The following is a 6,490-nucleotide window of genomic DNA, read 5'->3' on the forward strand; positions in this document are numbered from 1 at the left end:
GTCCGTTAAAACGACATATCGGTGTACGAGCATGCTGTAGGCATTTTGAGCCTGATTGGGGCCGTGCTTTGCTTCTTCTAAATCTTGCGATTAACCTACATTGTAAATGAAGTAAAAGGATCGAAAGCGCGAACCCACGTGGAGGTATTACGTGGCTCCAGAAACGGTCCTCATAATCTGGCCGATATGCGATCGGGGGAAGGCATTGGTCACCTGAGGCACGCCCAGTACGCCACCGAACTGGAGGTTTTATTTTTGTTCTCCACGGGAGCCCACGGCCGGTGCAGCTTTCGTTGCACCGATGTTACGTATGCGACCATTCTCTGCCATTGCACTTTGAATGCACCGGCGGTTTCGTGAGTGCAACCACGTGCTCCAGTTTGTTATTGTAGCGAGACACGAACCCATTCCAGCAGGTTGGGATATGAAGTCAAACGAACGTCGGGTTGTCTTTTGTGTGGCGGGAGCAAATATTGGCATCATGCCCATTTATGCTCGAGGGATGATGGGATTTCAAGGGAGATATATGAAGCCCATGTGGAGGACCCAACTGCGACCTGCGACTTGAGCTTTGGGTAGGGATCGAACACCGCACGGCTGTGCAAAAAAAGGCTGAAGGAGCGTTTGTGCAAAAAAAAAAACGCGAACCGAAACGAAACGGAATGAAATGATACTGGAAACAATCCAACCACGAACAATCGAATAATCGTGGCCTAGTGGCTGTTTCGAATGATAAATTTCGCTCGTGCCGTGTTGGGATATGTTGGGACATGACAGCAGGATAATGGTGGCATGTAATACTGCACCGGATCGGTTGGGATAGTTGGGTTTAAATAAAAAAAGCAACGCAGATTTAGTGCTTGTAGTTTTGCGATAAACCCTTTGAATGGAACCAAGCTTCGGTAGGGAGAGAGAAAAAAAAAACCAACATCCCACCAGTTTGTTGACTGACGTCAAACGGTGAAAGTTCACCAATTGGTGCAAACAAACACATTCGGCATGAATTGGTGCGGCCTAGAAAAATGTGCGGGCCCTCCGGTGGCAGCCTGGAAGGCTCGAGCTTTGAAAAAGGCTTCCCTCTCGAAGTCGCCCTGTCGGCTGGCCGGAATATATGTCACAGGTAGGTGAGCTGGAGACAACATAAAATAAAACCACCATCACCACCGCAACCATTCCTGGCGGTCCTGAAGCCGCACAACAGCGAGCTTTCGCCTTCTCCGACTGTGGTCGGTATTATTAGGATCGTTGGTTCGATTTACCCCCAAAAACGCCTCGAAAAGCAACGAAAATGAAAAAAAACACACACAACAGACACAGTGCCCGAAAAGCACGGCATGCCAGCGGGTGAGCCTGGTGGCGATGCTTGGAGCGAATCTTATGCAAATTTATTCTAATAATCATCACACGGTTCCACAACATCAGGCCCCAACCGACGGCCAAGAACCGACGGGGACCCTCTGGGGCCATATCTCCCTTCTCTGGTGGGGCGTTTTCTCGCGCTTTTGATTGAAAAACGAAAAAAAGGGAAGGCACGGAAAAAAACACCCCCCCCAGACCCATGGGGTAGATTCACACCCCTTTTCGGTTTGACGGCTTCTTATCACCTACGGGATACGCTTCCCGCGGTCCATTCAAGGGTTTCCGTTGCGTCCGGAACGGGGAAACGCGATGGAACGACGGGCACCGATAAGTAAGTATAAAACGTCTACCAAATCGGTTGCCCGAGTCCTCGTGTCCTCGGCAGGAGACTGTCGATTTGTTTGACCAAAAAAGCGTCCCAGCATGGATGAAAAATAATTGCAATTTTATTTAAACACGCTTCACAACACGGCTCGATTGCGGAGGAATTATGGGTGAGAGATAAACGCTCGAAAGAAAAAAAACAAACCGGTGACTCATCGCTCGAGCAAAGCTACCGCGCTGAGGACTTATCGTAGTCAACGAAGTCGCCAAATTGTCTCCCGGAGACGCCGATTTACGTGTCCCCTTTTGGCGTGTGGAGAACCCACGAGACCAACCAACGGAGGCCAAAAACCCTCCGATAACGCGCCAACAATCAATCGTCCGGTAGTAAATTCTTGAAAGCTCTCCCCACGGAGATAGCAACGCAGCCGGTTGGTTTTTCGCTCGTTTAATTGATTTACACGATCTGCGCCAACAATACAAACGCGCCAACGGATGGTTTCGCGGAACCGTAAACCGAACCCTTGCGCGCGTATGGCCGTTTTCTCTCAGGATCGCGGGACTCTCACCCACCATGACTGGTTGCGATGATGCTGCCCGTGGCGGTTAGGGAATGATGTCATGCTGCGTGCCCCGATCGGGCGAGCTTTCCGTCCAGGGCCCGGTTCGTTGGGGGCTCCTTCATTTGGCATTTTATTCGCGCGCGAGCTCACGCTCGGGGCTGGGCTGTTGGCTGGGGGAAAAATGGGAGAGATGCGACGCACCAAAACCCGGCACCGAAGCGCGCTAGGGTGCGAGAACGGGGCGAAAGCTTATGCGAAAGCAATAAAATGTTTATCAGCTTCATTTGCATAATTCTTACCACCTTTTTGCACCGTGTCCCCCCCAAAAAACCACCCGTCGGTTCGGAAGAGGGTTGCCCCTTGTTGCTTGCGGTCGCTTTCTCACCGCTCGTTTGTATTGGAATTAATTCTCCCTTTTTTGTGCGAACGTTCGGCTCGAGGTTTGGCATTTTTCCTTCGCTCGTGAGCCCGCTTTCGGAAAGGGGGTGGTTGTGGTTGGGAAAATGAGCATCCCCCTGCCGAGTGAGGGGTGGATTATGATAGTGCACGTGATAACGCAACCGCCGGCTGTTGGTAATTCAATTTTCGCACAAAACAAACGCACACTACCGCCGTGGCGCGCCGTGGGCTTAGGTTCATTAGGAGCGTCTTGAAGAGCGCAATAATGATAAATATTCACTGAGCAGACCGTAACGCGGGCACAACAACGCGGCTGGAACAACCGAGAACCGGACATGGACATGGGGGTGGAAATGGCCACACCGGGGGCAAGGATAATCCTAATGTTATGTGCCGTTTCAGGAGGCTTATTGGCCTCGCCGATAGGTAGCCAAGTCGCGAAGTCGTAAAGGTAGACGCGACCCGACGCTCCTTGTCAATCTCGCTCTCTCGCCGGCTTGCGGAATTGGGTTGCCTTAAAACGTTTCTGCTGTCAGCTAATATGGGGTGCTATTTTTTTTCTCCCCAACCCCCTGCTTTCTGCTTATCGATCGGTGCGCTTGTGTGTGCGGAAGTTGAGCCTTATCGCGGGCTGTCAAACCCGTCCGCGATGGCGTCTGAAAATGTAGGCGATCGCGGTTGCAGATGTGTGACCTTCGCCTTTGCGGACGTTCGCGCTGGGCGAATGATTGAAATGCGGGCGGAAGTTTGATGCGTGAAGATTAAAATAGGAATGCATCGGCGATCGTTTCAGGAAGTGTTCCTATCCGCCTGTGGAATAAAGTGTGCCAATAAAAAACACTCACTAATGCTTCGACCGATCTGTTTAGATCACCCATAAAAAACAGTATCGATCATCACGATTAAAGGCAACAAAATGGGGTGGATTAAAAAATGAATAAAACCAATCACAATCTCCCTTGTGGTTTTCCATGATTACAGAAAAAAAAGGTCAACCCACGCAGAGGCCCAATTTCCCCTTGAACCGTGCACAAAAAGCACGGGGCAGCGCGATCTCCCCGGTGCCGGTGAAAAATCGTGACTGGAAGAAGCACCAACGAGCACAGAAAAAAAAGAATCACTTCCAATTTGATGTAAAGTAACGATCGCGTTACATAAGCCACACCGCGTGTCGCCTCAAAAATGAAAGATTCCTGTGAAAGGTGCATCGAGCCCGTACGACGTCAGAAAACTGCGGCAGCTGAACATGACGAAGATTTAACCGCGCTACGATGCGAACTAATGATGGGACGGTGCGCGATTTTGCATAGATCAGAGTGTCGCAGAATGGCACATGCACTTAGGTGGCTATTTTACATAACAGATCGCAAACACGCCGACCTGCGCGGTCGCGTCGTTATGGTGATTTGACATAAAGCAGACACACGGGATTGTGGGTTTTCCTTTGTCCCATTCGCGCTTGGGAGGGAATTTCGCAATCAATTAGCCGCACTCACGAGCACAGGATGCGCACGCGTAAAGGATGAGAACCGGCTCTTTGCGGTGTTTATAGAACACTTGCCGCCGAAGGAACTTACAGCGGCCGGTGTGCGATTGTGCGCACAAAATAAGTTTCTAGAATTTTAATCGCAAATCCATCTTTCCGACACCGCCCATCCATCAAACCCGTTCGCCGGGCGTTTGCGACAGCTTCTCCGGCAGGATCCGGGGATCCGGCACTATCGGATCGGGTACAGCGATTCCGATTATTTTTAACAAGCTTACCTCACATGATGTGTTTATTTTCTCGCGCCTGCGCCATTTTGTGCCATCCACTAGCGCACCAGCCGCGCCAGTCCTAATGCTGATTAATAGTTGACGCGCCGCATCAATGAACCGATCGGGCCCAATTTGCTACATTTGTCAACCGATCGGCTTCGGTTTTATGTGTGTGTGTGGGGGGTTTTTTGTTTTCTCACCACACCCCAAATGAGACTCCCCGGGCGATAAAATATGCTGCGCGCGATCATAGACCAAAGGCGCCTTCGGTGTCGCGTTACACCCCAGCACACGTATGATATATTTTCCCGCTAATCCCCATCGATCAGCGGCTTTTTTCGCTAATGGGGCCCGATAAACGACGCCGGTGGTATCGGTTCTGGACCGGTGGGGCGCCTGAAAACCGACAAACGCGCGCGGCGAAAGCGCTTACGAACCGCGCCGGCCTAAAATGGTTGCCTAATCGAATGTGTGCGGTTGAGTTATGGTTCATCCGGCAGCTTGCGGCATTGTTTCGCGGCCGTTTAATGTCCTGTCCGCCTTCGCGTGTGGTACTTCCGTTTGTTTTCAGAGCCTGCAGGGATGCGTCGGGAGGTTTTGTGGGCTTCGGCATTAGCATTAGTGGACGGTGGAGCCTGGGGGGGGGGCTCGAGTGGTGGACCCGAACGGCCTTCATTAATAAATTGCTGATAAATCTGCGTGCATTGTGATAAACGCAAATTAATCATATCTTTTTTCCTGCTTCCAACCGAGCCGGGTCCATTAGGCGGTTGTAGGCTTGCGGGACACAACCGAGAGTGAGGAATAGACCTGCTCTTGAGAAGTCAATCCGCGACCTACGTAGCAGTTCCATTGCGTGAACAACGACGGTGAAAAAAAAAAAGAACCTACGATAAGATAAGCGTTCTATCGACAGCACTCGATCGCCTCCGGGCCGATGCGCTTGGGGTACGCGTGTACATGCACGCGTTGCACTTGCACCGGTGGGGCTAGTTTGCGTAATGATGTGCAAATGCATCCCCTCTCCATCCCCCATCCCTCACATCAACGCCGGATCGTGCTCGTGGTCCTGAAGCTAGAGAGTGAAGTGTTGCAACCGGCTTCCTGGGTTTTGTCCAGCAAATCAATCTTGTTTGCACCCGCGTTACACCCGAAGGGTTGTGCGCGCTACGAGGGTTGCATTTCAGCGCCATCGATAGGTGCCGAGATAAAAACGCCCTGATAGGCCGGGAACACATCTCTATTGGTGGGTTTGATTGGTGCGAGCACGAACATTAGTTGGGAGCTTTCGGTCGGTGTGAGTAATATGCATTATGAAATTAGACGCTTTGGATTGGCTTTTTTTTATCGCGATTTGAGCTAATTTTAGCTCTTTACGATGTACGCGATGTAGAATCTAATTAGATTTGCAAAAAACAAACGATCAATACTTTTGCGGGGCATTCCCTTTAGGATGGAATTTATTTCAGATCTCCTCGATCAGAATAATTCTTGTCATAGTTCTTCATGAATCTACAATTTGATGGTAAATCCTTATAAAGGTTTAAGATTCTAGAGAATGGTGTAAAATTTCTTCCTTAAAGAAACTCGAAGAACCCCTGGAAAAACCATGACGATCGCTTTGAAAGTGGATGTTAATGAGACCGCCATCGAAATAGGGCAAAAAGCTGTCTCATTTGCGATGATTTATGGCACTCTCGCTTTTGTCACCGGCTTATGCAACGGGCTCGGGCTTCACCTCATCGATTTGCGGCCAGTACATCAACCCAACCTACCGCTAGATGTCAATCGGCCAACGGAACGGCGAGTCATTTCTCCGATCGCACGTATGCTGCAGCATAATGGCATTAGAGCATCGCTTGTTGGGTTGCGCTCCAACCATTCGATCAATCATTCACCGTGGTGGCGTGGTTATGTTGTGCTCGAGTTCGATCACCCAACCGATCCAGTGCTGGCGGCATCAGCCCAAAAGCGAGTGACTTGTGCGCGTGTACAAGCGACGAACCCTCCCAACGCCAATGTCTCGCTTGTCGTGCGGGTTAATAGATTTGAGGTCTAATAATAATTTTCCACATTGCCACCGCCCT

This window comes from Anopheles nili, chromosome 2 (assembly GCF_943737925.1).
Source record: "Anopheles nili chromosome 2, idAnoNiliSN_F5_01, whole genome shotgun sequence".
Lineage (NCBI taxonomy): Eukaryota > Metazoa > Arthropoda > Insecta > Diptera > Culicidae > Anopheles > Anopheles nili.